The 13,481-nt window shown below is 49.0% G+C and overlaps 1 protein-coding gene across 2 annotated transcripts in view; it reads left to right on the top strand.

Annotated features, from left to right (window-relative positions):
- Positions 1-13,481, top strand: part of LOC142575591 (rap guanine nucleotide exchange factor 2-like) — a 716,743-nt gene that overhangs the window by 45,642 nt on the left and 657,620 nt on the right. The gene's annotated exons all lie outside the window — the stretch shown is intronic.

The following is a 13,481-nucleotide window of genomic DNA, read 5'->3' as shown; positions in this document are numbered from 1 at the left end:
GCACTTCAGGTAGTAGGAATAAAGGGGGAAAAAAAGTTTATTTCACATTATTTACGCTGGCTCCAGATACGGAAGTCCACTCCATGTAGGAGCATATTAAACGTCTGAGTTCACGTCAGGACACGTCAGCACACCCCTGACTGCACCAAAGGTCTACGTTTTTGAAGACCGTCGTTTTCCTTAGGAGACTAGACTCCAAAATCTGACGACACTATCTCGGCCAATCACAATCGTCGAATCGGTCGCAAAATCCCTCCCATGGTGTCGCGCCGTAGCGCTTCCTATGCTGCACCTTCGCCCCCGCATGTGGCGCAAGCGCGTAACAATCTGACAATCCGAGGTCGACGCCATTCCCACGGTAGCCTTCGACGTTGGCCCCTTTCATCAATTAGTTCAGCTTGTCAAGGTCAGGTTCAGGTAGAGTGATCTTCGGGGTAATCATCACCTCGAAGTGGGCTCCTTTGCTTGCGCTGCACTGTCTATGTCGGGCTCCGGCGTCATCTAGGCGCGCGCTGATGAAAGGACTGCCTCGGGGAAAACGCATAAGGAATGCTCACCGCCGTACTGAGACGTAACAGCATATAATACCAACCTTGCGCTTTGTCAGGCCCAGAAGCGACTTAGACGAATCTAACTTAGACTGCTCCTATAGTGCGTATATCCCCTTATATGTAGCGTAAAGCGTAAGCGCGCTTTCCGGTAGTATACAAGGAGCCAAATTACGCGCCGTAAGGCACTAAATCAGTATAATCATCATCATCTGAGGCGCTTTCACCCCTCTGCACCGGCTTCTGCGTCGGTTGTTAGATAGAGGGCATATATATATATATATTTATATATATATATTCTGCTCTCTCGCTTGAAAGCGCGCCTAGTAGCTGAGCATCAGTCAAAAGGCGCCCGCAGCTGACATCGCTGATAACGACGCTGCTCAGATCGGCTCTTGGAGCCACAGGGCGCCGCTTGCAGTTCGTCGTGCAGTTCGGGTCAATGTAACTGTATACATAAGTCGACGTTCGATGCTCCCAGAGGGTTCGACAGTCCCGCATCCAGCGCGCCTTTGCGAACACATTGCGCGGCAGATGTTCGATATACGTCGCTGGTTCGTATCCTGAAAAACCCTCTAAAGCCCTTAATTTATTTGGCAATCTGCGCTCGTTACGGAAGCGTTACGGAAGGCGAGCACTAATGGCGAAAACACACGCACATTGGTATGATGTCGAAAGAAAAAAAAAACACCTGCTGGTCGCTTAGCGTTGCTGCGTGGTTGGTGCGGACGTGTGTCGGCATTCATCTGTGCGTGCTTCTCGGCTCAGAAAGGCGGAACGATCCAGGGAGCAGCTGCGCTTCACCGACTGCGCCTCGAAAGACCGTGTTGGTTACGGTGAGCGGTCACTTCTTCGCGAACCTTATGTGATGAAAAAAAAAAAGAGAGAAAAAACTATTACGGGAGGATTTACTGCAATACGTAGAGGCGCTTGTTTGACAAGTTGCGTTCACGGAAGACATATGTCATATGTTAAGTGAGTGAGAAACAGAACGCCGACTCTTTGATCGAACCACTTTGGTCGACGTTCTGTTTCCTCTACTCGATGTGGGCATACTTCCCGACCTCAAGAGATGTCGTCCAATTATCCATTTCATAGGAGAGTGGCGGCTGCGCCACCTGCAAGAGAGAAAAAAAAACGAGACAAAAAAGGCAGCTTAGAAAGAGGGCGAGTAAAGAACACTCTTCTTTATGTGCAGTTTATATATGCCTCGGTGGCACTCGTAGTTTTGTTAGCCGTTAATAAAGTTCTCATATACGACTCCTGTTATATCGGAAGGCGCGAAGCAGGTAATTATGGTGAATGCGGGAAAATAATACGAAAATTGCGGTTTGCTCAAGTGTGCTATGGCTCCAATTTTTATTCACTTCTATAGTTCAACAGAGCCAGATGCAACGTAACGGTATCCATTGTTAAAGGAAGAAAGTAAGTACATAGGAAGATGGAAGCTTGAAGTTACTACCAGTGTTAGAAGAAGCAATGTCGCAGCAACCAATGCTTCGACAAGGGGGAGTTGTCTTCGTCCGCTGACGTGGTCGAAACGTTGACTACAGCGACATTCCTTGTTCAACCACTTAGGGTATTCGCGGTAGCTAGAACTGAAGGACTCAGAGAGAGCTTACTTTAGTTTTATTAAGGCGAGAGCCTTAAGTGTCTATGTTCCGCGCAAGTGCGCCACTGCTAAAGAAGCGCGTGGCGCTGCGCTTTAGTGAGGAGGTCGCCTTAGAGCCACACGTGTACTTCCCCTTGAGGCTCGTTATGTTTTACAAAGAAGCCTAACCCCGATTGTATAACTAAATGCAATACCAATATGTCGATTGTATTAAAAAAAATTAAATTATGGGCTTTTACGTGCGAAAACCACGATCTGATTACGAGGCACGCCGTAGAGGGGGACTGCGGAAAATTTCGACCGCCTGGGGTTCTTTAACGTGCACCTAAATCAGTACACGGGTGTTTTCGCATTTCACCTCCCCCCCTCTCCCCCTCGATATGCGGCCGCCGTGGCCAGGATTAGATACCGCGACCTCGTGCTTAGCCCGGATTGTATAACTTTATGTATTACCAAATGTAATACATGAAGCCTTCTTGTGTTACAAGAGTGTAACACCTGCCGAACTTTTGTTTTTCGAAGCGACTGGCACTGCTTTCGCTAGGTCATTGTGAAAAGTGCGAAAGCGCCCATGTCTATGTATTTCAGTTAAACGGTGACCATAAAGACAAGATGGTGTTTGCAATAGACAGGGATGTTCTTGTTGCGCTGTTGTTGTTTGTGGCAGAATGTCACAAACAACAATCACGTATCATTATAATAAATAACAACAGAAACGCAGTGTTGACTGCACATGGGACGTAACCGTTTCGTCTTCGCCCTGTTTGCCCCAACTAAACGTCACTGCATATTTCAGGTATCATCCCTATGGCAAAAGAGTGAGCGCTTGACTGTACCATTCCCTACACATCGCAAGAATCTCACCGGAAAGTAAATTCCGCGCATTTGTTCGCACGTTGTTCTTCGTATGCATGGTACAGCCACGAGCGCTGTGTGCTTTCGTTACTTCCCTCTCCGCCGCTCTTGGTCACAAAAAAGAAAGAAAGAAAGGAAGGAAGAAACAAAGAAAAAGCTCCGTAAACAAGTCTCCTGCAAGTCTTCGATCGACGAAATCGTTGTCCAGAACAAGGTCAGAACGGGACAACCTGCGCTAACACTGCGGCTCTCATTGCGTCGTCTGTAGATATACTAAGACTCGGAGTATGCGGTAGCTACTGTGATGCTAGAAGACCCTCGCGCGTCGTCTCCGAAGCATGCCACTTCCCTGGCTGGCCCAAACGGACAGGTGTTCCGAAGCGGCAGGCGCATTTTGGCGGGGCCGGTACTCCGAACCCCCCTCTCCTCGTTGTGGAGTGCTCTTCCACCCCAGTGACTCCGGCAGAGGAGCGCTGCGCCGGCTGCTGCCGTCTGCTGTACAGCGGAGCTCCCCGACCGCTCTTCTCGTCGGTCTCGCTATGGCGCCCGACTTGTCGCACCATCTGGCAGGCTTACGTAGCAGAACTGCATGCGATACTGCGTCTTGTACATACCGCCCCGTATAGAAGTAATAGATGCGGCACTGTACGACTGGGACCTGCAGCACGACAAAAAAAAAAACTGTTATTTCTTACTCAACGCGCTTTACGTCTGCTCTACCTACCGTGTGTGACCCATGCATGTATAGTACGTAATTTCCGCGCACGTACATACACTCGTGAGCAATTATAAGCGCGACGAGGACGTCCTTGCTACAGCTGCTGACATGCCGAACCCTGTGTAATGCATGACACCTTTAATCATTTTCGATATAAGGTTTTGAAGTTTCCATTTGAACGAATTTAAAGGTGTCGCGCACGCGCGCACGCCGCATTTTCAGTTCCGAGTGAAGTGCGACGGAGAGAAAGCGAATGATGTAATTTCTCCGCTGGATTCCTCACAAGGCTGAGCCGCTCCAGCGCATGTGCGAGGATGTGACGCTGCAGGCAGCTGGCATGCAACGCCTCGTGTGTGCAGTGCAAATTAGTCTTTCCTTAAATTATACATACAGTCAAGAAACTTTCCTCCGTGTCGGCTACTGATCTTGTATTTTATTTCAGCATCAAACTAAGATAAGCTTACGAATCAGAATTTCACGTTTAGTTAACAAAGAGCTTAAAAAAACAGAGAAGCGAAAGAAATCTAACGCTTTTCGTAATTCCTTTGCTCTCAGCGTAGGTTTGCCGAATCAGCTCGCACCTAAGCACGCATTCGATGCACCCTGTATTCACATGTATACAAGTGTATATATGGTCGTATCATCTGGGTGCCAGCTCGGAAAACAAGAAAGACAAAGGTTGCGTTTTTTTTTAAGGGTGTTAAGTTTTGTTAAGTTCTGTTTGACAAACGGCTTGTTACAGAAAGGTAGTCAATTCCCACATTTGCGTAGAAGTTGCAGTAGTCAGACAGGTTGCATGCGAAGGTGGATTATCCTTCCAAACGTTGTTTGTCATTGAACAAGAACAATTATCATCGGCTGTGTAGTGGTTAATTCACTGAAGAGCAACATATATTATTAAATCACGTATCTGGAATGCCAGAAACCAGCGCAGTCTTGGTGTAGAAGAGACGCCGAAACGAAAGACGGGCTCGAAGTTTCCACGCTGTCTTCTCGTTACGTCATGAGATTTCCACAGGTCTACCATGGAACTGGTTAATAGTTCATTGATGACAAAGAATTACATTGCATTCTAACTTAAGCAAATACTCAACCTAGCAACTTTGAACGCTGTTTTTTTCTGAGCGAGAACACAAATAATACTCAGAACGGAAACCTTAGTTTGCTCCTACAACACGTAGCAAGTAAATACTAATCGGGCTGAAAAAAAAAACAGTTAGGACTATTTGACTTTCGAACCAAACTAGGTTACCACAGAAGCTGCAGCCACTGAGTGCCGTATAGGAACAGTGAAAGTAGTCTCAATATTCAAATGCGTATTACTCATGCACGATTACGTTTCGGCGCAGCTCGATAAGAGATGCGCAGCGGACGTCGGCAACAAACATGCCCCGCAGTCGTTAGCTCAGCATCTAAACCATCAGACGCCACAAATCTCTCGAAGAGCTTTGTGGCGTTTCAAAGGGCTATTGGAAGTCGCCAAGAGCTCGTTGACGTTCGGCGACGAACTCGTCCCACAAGCTGATCACCGCAGAGCAAGTGCCCTTATAGTGTATGAAGTCCGAGCACGAAAACAGGCGAAAAAGCCAAAGAAATAATCGCATTAGAACGAGGTGAAATAGTCAAAAAACCAAGTTCGTTTATTGAAGGAATGATGCACTTGATACGTAGATTCGTTGCAATAAGGATGTTTAGGTAAAGCGTTCATCGTTTAGCTGAGTAAATCCGTATATGACAGAGCCGTTGACCGCGGCGCATCTGTGGATCTAGTACAGATGGCTACTCGTTATATGTGTGCCGTCCTGTGTAGAACCATGACGGGCGGTGATGTAGCTTGCGTGAGACAGAAGTCTGCTGGAGACTTCCGAGAAAAACCGATTTGCTGCGTCCAAGCATCGATACACGAGCGAGAGGAGCACACATACTGGCGTGTGCTGCTTGAAGCAACGCCAATCCAAGGAAATGGAAAGAGCGTGTCGTCTGCGGCGACGAGGATCCAAAAGATGCCGATTTCTCTGTAACGGAACTGTGGCGTTATTTGTCACCGAGCGTTGTGTTTTGTCGAATCGGTGACAGATGATGTCACCATTCTGTTGCAATGACACCTTGAGCTGCCTGTGTGTGACCACAGGGTAGGTCTTCACCCTTCGATATCGAGAACCAATATTAAGAAGACAGCCGAGATAACTCCCGAACATCGCTGCTGAGGTAAGATAAAACGTGGCGAAAGTCTATAGAACACCATTTACCTCCTGTGAAGGGGGCGAACATGCTAGAAACGGCTACCCGTTCGGCCTGAAAAAGGCAGGGCATAGACAGGCCCGATGCTGCTATGCCAGGCGATGACGTATTTTTTGTTGGAACCGTGCAACCGAAGTCTGCGGGAGACCTTGACAAAACGATAAAAAAAATATGCTTCGTAATACTTAACGAACTTCGCGTTGCTCTTTGTTGACCCTTTGATTAACCAGACACCAATAAATTAGCTTACAGTTGCGATTTGCCCGTATGACCGAGTTCCACAGGCGGAATTTGTCACTCTTTCGACTGGCTCCTCGAGTCCCAATTCCTGAGAGAAATAGAAAATGCGCCTTTCTCAAACGCTGCTTCAGCGCAAGCATCACGTCCTGTCGGCAGTGGGCTGCGAGTCGCCGCCTGTAGCTTGGCAGGGAGCACGCGAGCACCATCCGTGGATGCGAGTGCAACAGCAGTGCCGTGACGAGGGCAAGGCTGCAATTACGTGCGCAGCCGTCCCTAATGGAAAGAGGGCGCCTACACTGAACGGACAGTGCCTAATAGTACACATCGCACATCAAGGGAAAGAGCGAGAGAGAAGAAAGAAGCGCCTCCTCGGCGAAGCCCACTCCCCCGCGCGTGGTGCTAACCGCCGCGTTCTACAACGGCTAGTCGTCGTCGTCGTCGTCGCGGAGGGCGCCCAGCGGACGGAGCCAAATTTGCGTCCACTCGCGCCGAGCGAGTCGCGAAGGACAGCGCGAAATCACTTGGCGTTTTCCGTGCCGAACAATGGAAAGCCGCTGCGCGGTACGGGCGCGCCATTCCTTCCCAGTTTTCGTTCTTTCCTCATTTCCACGTGCTCCAGCGTTTCTCTCGCCCTCTTCTGGGAGGGGGGGGGAGAGGGAAGGGTTCGCCAGGTGCTCGTATGGTGCTTTGTTTACTGTGCACACCCCGCGCTCTCGGTGCTTCACTGTTTCTTTGCTCTCTCGCTTCCGTTGCTTTTCATCTCGAGCGCGACACATTCGTGTTCAAGGTCACGAAGATTGTACCAGAACAATGATCCCCCTATACACACGGGTTCCCGGTTTCCGCTCACTTCAAATTACCTGCCTTAATCACTCCATAAACGGCGTACGCATGAAAGTCTGGCGGTTAAAAACAAGTGCAAAAGTCAGGGGATATGCGACGGTCTTATGGTCACGTATACATCGTCATTCATTTGATAAAGATTTTGGTGCAGTCCAGCATATTCCGAACAATCACGCGTATATAATGCTCATCCAACATCTACGGTCCCATCGCGGTAGAATTGGTGGGAACTGAATGCGTGTTTCTACTGACATGCGACACGGCCTACGTCTGTTCCACTTCAGGAAGTTTCGCAGGAGTACGTAGAGTACGTCAGCGAGCTGGTGCATCGTATATGGATACGAGATGGTGCGAGATTTCCTTCGAAATGTGCGGAACGGTCCTGGAAACATTGTGTGCCACTACCCGCCGCGGTAGCCGAGTGGTTATATGGCGTTGCCTCGCTGAAAACAAGGCCGCAGGTTCGATACCCGGCCGCGGAGGCCGCATTCCGATGGAAGCGGAATGCAGAAACGCCCGTGTCCCTGTTTTGGGTGCACGGTATGCTTAATCCCAGTTGGAGTAAAAATAATCCGAAGTTCTCCGTGCCCGACAGCATCTCTCATATTCCAGTCTGCAGTTTCGAGACGTTAACCCCCACAGTTTAATTCAAGTGTCCGCTACGCAGACGCGTGTGCAAGGCCATGATTCCGTTTACGCCGATCAGCGTAATAGCCAAATGTCATCTCCACGTAAGGCGGAAGGCAAACAGGAGAGTTGCCCATAGTATCGCAAATCCCCGCCGGTGTGCAGGTGGTCCACGTCGTGATGCGGAACTGGAAGGCTTCTTGACAAAGCCCTCTGACCACGCGGCTCGTGCGGTGGTGTCTGGCGTTTTCGCAAATGATACCGAGTTGGTGCTTTCGCGAGCTGACGATGCCCGGGCGCTTTCTCTTTAGGGAAGTATGATATAGTGCTGCGTGTATGCGCATTGGCGTCGGTTTGCTAGTCTCTCACAACGTTAAGATGGAATGGAATCCATTAGTAGTCGAGCGTATAACACCCGCTTTAAGGAGAGCTAGCAACTGCCAGCATTGTTAGACGTAGAGCAGCGAAGTACGAGGAGGGCATTGGCTTTGTCTTGATTATGACACGGCTTTCTGAATCGCGAACGTGTCTAGTTCTCGAGTAGCGGCATGGACGTGTAGTGGTAGCCTCCTCAATAGCCGCCGCTACGGGATGGTTGTTCAGACGGTCAGGCCAAATATTGAACGCGAAGAAAGCAACAGCTTATCCGCATATAGACCCATCCGTCCATGTAGATTTGCAAGTGTTGTGGCTAAGTGCTCGAGTACCAAAGACTTGGTCTTTGCTGACGCAATAAAGCCGTCCTTTCCTCTTGTTGTCTCAGGTTGCATTTGACTCAGCTCCACCGGCTGAGTGTCTTAAGTTTACGCTTGTCTTAAATACAAACGAATCACGCACTTTGCTAAGCGAATGCTGTATACCATACATTCAAGTGACAGATTGCAGCGTCTGGATATCGTGTAAGCTGCATACTCGATTAAGGGGCTCAACATTCGGCAACTACTTCGAAGGATGATTTTGTTCTTCATTCAATGCAAAGAGAAACGTTGAAAGCGCTCGCAAAAAAGAAAGAAAGAAAAAGAAAATGGATTGATTGCGTCCCGAATGAACCTGGAGAGTAGAACAGGTGCGCTAGTCAGGAATGTCTCTAGCGCAGCTGTTGGCGCTGACGCACGTCCTGTGCCGACAAAGAATTCCAACTCAATGCAGCAACGTATACGCCTTCCATGCTTTCCCGTACATGTTACAAACATCGGGCCTGTTTATAAATACATATTCTTCTGCGCTTATCCGGTGGAATGGTAGGCGACATATAGCGGCGTCAATATACTATACGGTGTGTTTCAGCGCGAATACTTTAAAAGTCTTAAAAGTTGCCTGTGGCAGATATCACAATTCTTGTACATGAGCTGGTCTACTCGAAGCGGCGGACAATACACTCTCTCTCTCTCTCTCTCTGAGCCAATCTCGGTGACTGCATAATCAAAGGCGGCAACTTGGTGCACAGATCCCGACACCAGTTCACGATATGTGTCCCCGCACGGTTTTATTGTGGTTTGCAACGCAGGCCGATCCTGGAGGCAGTGAAACGTCACGGCACCCGCACGCTTCATGGCATTAGACAATTAGAGCTAACCGATAAGTGTTCCCATCTGCATATTTTAGCAGTATCGAAGCCATATTTTAGCAGGTCCATACCATGAAGCTGTCGCTAATCGCCTTCCGATCGTTTCTGCTCCAAATAACCCACCCTCTTTCTGCCTCTCACTCGTCTACGGCAACACGCGATCGCACTGGAGTCTGCGCTCGTTCCCTCCAGCTGAAGCGTCTACGGCACTTTTCCCGCGCGTGTTTTGTCTCGCCCGGCGATTGCAGAGGAGCACACGCAAAACATCGGGGGATACGCTACAGGTCGTGCAGATCTGATTCAAGGAAACCTGAAGCTGCGACGGCGGGCGCGCACTGCAGCGACGCGGATTGCCGTGGGAGGCAGGGCACTCGCAGATTGCGTCAAGTAGTACGGGGTTACCTCTGCTCGGCAGAAATGTTTGGCCAGTCTAAAATAAGGATTTCACTTGCTTTCACCGTAGCGGAGTCGCATGTGTCGCTAACGGAAGGCGAGCTCATTCATGGTCAAAATCTGTCAGCGACCACTGCACGATCACGTCGCTTCAGCAACGTTTTCCTCTACCATTTTTTTTTTTTGAGCTACAGTTAGTTACATCGAGTATAGTTGAGAAATTATTTTTTTTTTTTTAGATTATGGCAGCTAGCACTCATCTACGATGACTGTCATCGTAGTTAGGTGATACCCAAATTGATTATCTGCTTTTCTTTTAGTTACGGGAGAGCATCATAATTATTTGTATTTTTTTCGAGGAGCGCTGTTTACGGCATAGTAAAATAAACTAGTTCACACAGCACGCGCGCTCTCAACCCACCGCGTTTCCTTAGTGGCTATGGTGTCGGACTGGTAAGCGTGAGGTCGCGGGATCAAATCCCGGCCGCGTTTAGCGGCTGCATTTGAGTGGGGGCGAAAACACCCGTGTACCCAGATTTAGGTGCACGTCAAAGAACCCCAGGTGGTCGAAATTGCCTCATAATCAAATCATGTTGTTAGCACGTAAGACCCCGTAACTTGTTTTTTTTTTTTTTTTTTTTTTCACGCGTGCTCTGTTCATCTTCCATTACAGCCGACTGAGCGGAGCGTGACCGTGCGGCTCCGTTTGACTTCGTCGCTTTTTTTTTTTTTCGACCAAAGGTCGCAACCCTCCACGCGCGAGCCACGCATGCACTTCGATATCGTGACAGCGCGACGGTGGCGATGCCTCTTTCTCTCTACCGTTGCAGGTATCCCGTGCTCCCTTGTCAAGCGTTGCCAATGCTAGGCGCTCGCTTGCCACGCTGCAGACCCGGGTTCGAGTCCTCGTAGGGGGCTAGCTTTTCTCCATTCGTTTTACGCGGTCGCCGTATCGAGGCCACATAGACAGCCCCGAAGTGAGCCAAGGCAGCCGAAGAAATAATCTCGCATTAGAAAACACCACCAGCGTCCATCACATGGAGCGGTTAGCACGAATCGTTTCAGCCGCGGGTAAACTTATTGATGGTTAAGGAACTTCGGGAAAATGACGGTGTGTAAGGTGCCAGCACATTGGTCGAATGGCACAAGGGAAAACTTTGGGGCAAGTGACGCTCCATTGTCACTGGACAACTTACAGCACAGGAGCTTACTGTCACTCGCTCGATGTCTTTATTTGAACTGTTGGTATATTTACACACATTTAAAACGGTTCGCCCAAGCAGCCTCTGCAATGCTATCACTAAAGAAGGAAAATCCCTCAGAACATTCCTATCCCGAATACACAGGCAAAACGGAACTGACCCCTCCGCGTTCTGTGCGGCTCTTGGTTTTAAGACCTCCTGGTCGTGTTAGGCACACCTGAGCTTGTGCGTATGACGTGCTCATGCAAATTTCCGTGTTGACTAAAAATCAGTTCGTTGAATTATATTTGCTCGCGTGTGTGTTTGTGCGTGAGGTGTAACTTTAAGCTATACAGATTCCTTTTTTTTTAATCGTCTGAGGCAGATAGCGCAGTCCTAGTCATTCAAATGGATGGCTCCAAGAGGCGGATGCATGACTTGCACGAGGAATCGAAATGCATAATTCGCATTATTACAAAGTTCCGCTAATTAAGTCGTGGACTAATTACTTTAAAGTACATACTGAAATTTACGAATTGTCGCCAGTAACTGATTTCTATGTTACCTCTGCTGAAAAAAAAATCGCAGCTTTAGCGTGCTCCACAATTTATCACCCCGTGCTGTCGTTCATTCGCTTCTTGGGCAAAAATTGTCGGTATACCATTGCTGATGGATTTGTAGTTTCTCCTTTCGAATTTTTCTTATCTACCTGTCGCCCGCCCCCTTTCGCGTTAAACAACAACAAGAATGACAACGACGACGAAAGGGGAAAATGCTGACAATCTAGCCAGTCTGCACTGCGGCAACTGTGCGAACTTCATCCATCGGGCCGTCACTTTCCAATCCACTGCCAGCGCCCACGCGAGCTTCTCGAGTACGTATTACGTGGTATTACTGGGAACCGCGAGTCAGGCTTCACTCTCAGTCTTGCATCGCCGATACGGACGCCTCGCACAACGTGGCTGCGCCCACGCGTTTACATCACCTTTCGCTGTCCACGCCATGGGCCGTCGACAATACGCCCTCGCTCGCGCGTAGCGCATCACCGACCGATTCGCAGTTTACGAGCGGCCATATTGTTGCAGGCTACACATTACAATGTCACGGACATCCACGAGGCGTTCCCTTTCTTGGCTTTGCGACGCGTCTTGCTATGGGCCTGATAATCGGCGCCCAACACTGCAGGCGTTCCGTCCGCGAGCCGCGCGAAGAGGGTTTGGCGCATCCGAAGGCGGCCGTGCCTGCAGCTACCGTTGCATTCTGTGGGCTGGCTCCCGCTTGCACGCCACGGCAGTTGGTACGCGGGCAGCCGCCTCGTCGCTGTCGGCCGGAAGTCGCCGGGGGCGCGTGTATGTGTGTGTGTGTGTGTGCTTGTGCACACGGCGGAACGGGTTGTGCGGCGCCACTCATCACCTTTTGTCGCGGAAAATCGAAATCAACGCTGCCGTTTAAATCAATAGTTGCGCGCACGAAAGAAACGCAGTGAGTGAACTTTTTATTGTTATTCTTACGTATCTATGTAAAATTTAATAGGTAACATTTTTCTCTCGGGCGTTTGCACTTGGTGCGTCAAGAAACTAGAAAAGGGCCCACCATCGGCACGGCACGCGTTCACATGTGCACGTCGAGCGTGAAGCTCTCCGGACAGCGTTGAACCGACTGGACTCTATAGAACATTTTGGGAAATGAAGATTCTTGGACCATGGCCGGTGCGCGTCGATGGTACAGAAAGTTACGTAAGCGTTGTTGCCGTATATACGCTCGATGCGCACCTTCATATGTGCGCGAGACTCTGCTCACTCTCTCCTTTCTATCTTTTCATCCCTACGTCCCTTTCCCTCATTGCAGGGTAGCAAACCGGGCGTGCGTCTGGTTAAACTCCCTGCCTTTTGTCTAATCTCTATCTATCTATCTATCTATCTATCTATCTATCTATCTATCTATCTATCTATCTATCTATCTATCTATCTATCTATCTATTCATTACTATCCTCCAGTTGTTTATTTCTTTTTGTCCCCGCAAAGTGCACCGGTCACGAAAGTACATACGGGTAGAATCGACTGCGATTTTGTGGAAGTTAACATTCACCACGTCTTCACCCGCTATAAGTATATGTGATAAGAGCCATGTTTTTCTATAGAGGAACTTGGAACTAGTATTTTAATGGTACAATTTCGGGTATATGGCGCATATGACTTTTGTACAGTATGTGCTTACGCTTTGCAAATGTTAGAACGAAATTAACATTATTGAAAGCAGCTTGGAGTGCTGTCGAGCTCTTTTCGTCGTTTATTATAGTCCCGGTCAGCTTGGTCCACATCGATTCGAGCGAGCCTTTTCATTGGCGCCGCCTTACTATAATTACGTGCCAGCTGAAGGTCAATATTTCCTTCTTGCGCTAAGAATAACGACGCAGCTATATGTCAAAGGCCGTCAAACAAGTGCCGCGCCGTAAAAAGAGGTGAACGGCGTGGTATAAACAAACGGCGTAATTAGGTGCATCTATACCGCGTCGTCTCTTCTCCTGCGCGTTGTTTTCTTGCCGTTCTTGGCTCCTTTGAGGTGTAAAGCAGCTCGAGTTCTTATCGTCCGAGGTCATCTATAGAACGCGCGCCAAAGCAGATCGGCGTCCCATGAAAGCGTCACCAACACGGC

Source organism: Dermacentor variabilis, chromosome 1 (assembly GCF_050947875.1).
Source record: "Dermacentor variabilis isolate Ectoservices chromosome 1, ASM5094787v1, whole genome shotgun sequence".
NCBI lineage: Eukaryota > Metazoa > Arthropoda > Arachnida > Ixodida > Ixodidae > Dermacentor > Dermacentor variabilis.
This window is presented reverse-complemented; position numbering and strand designations above follow the sequence as displayed.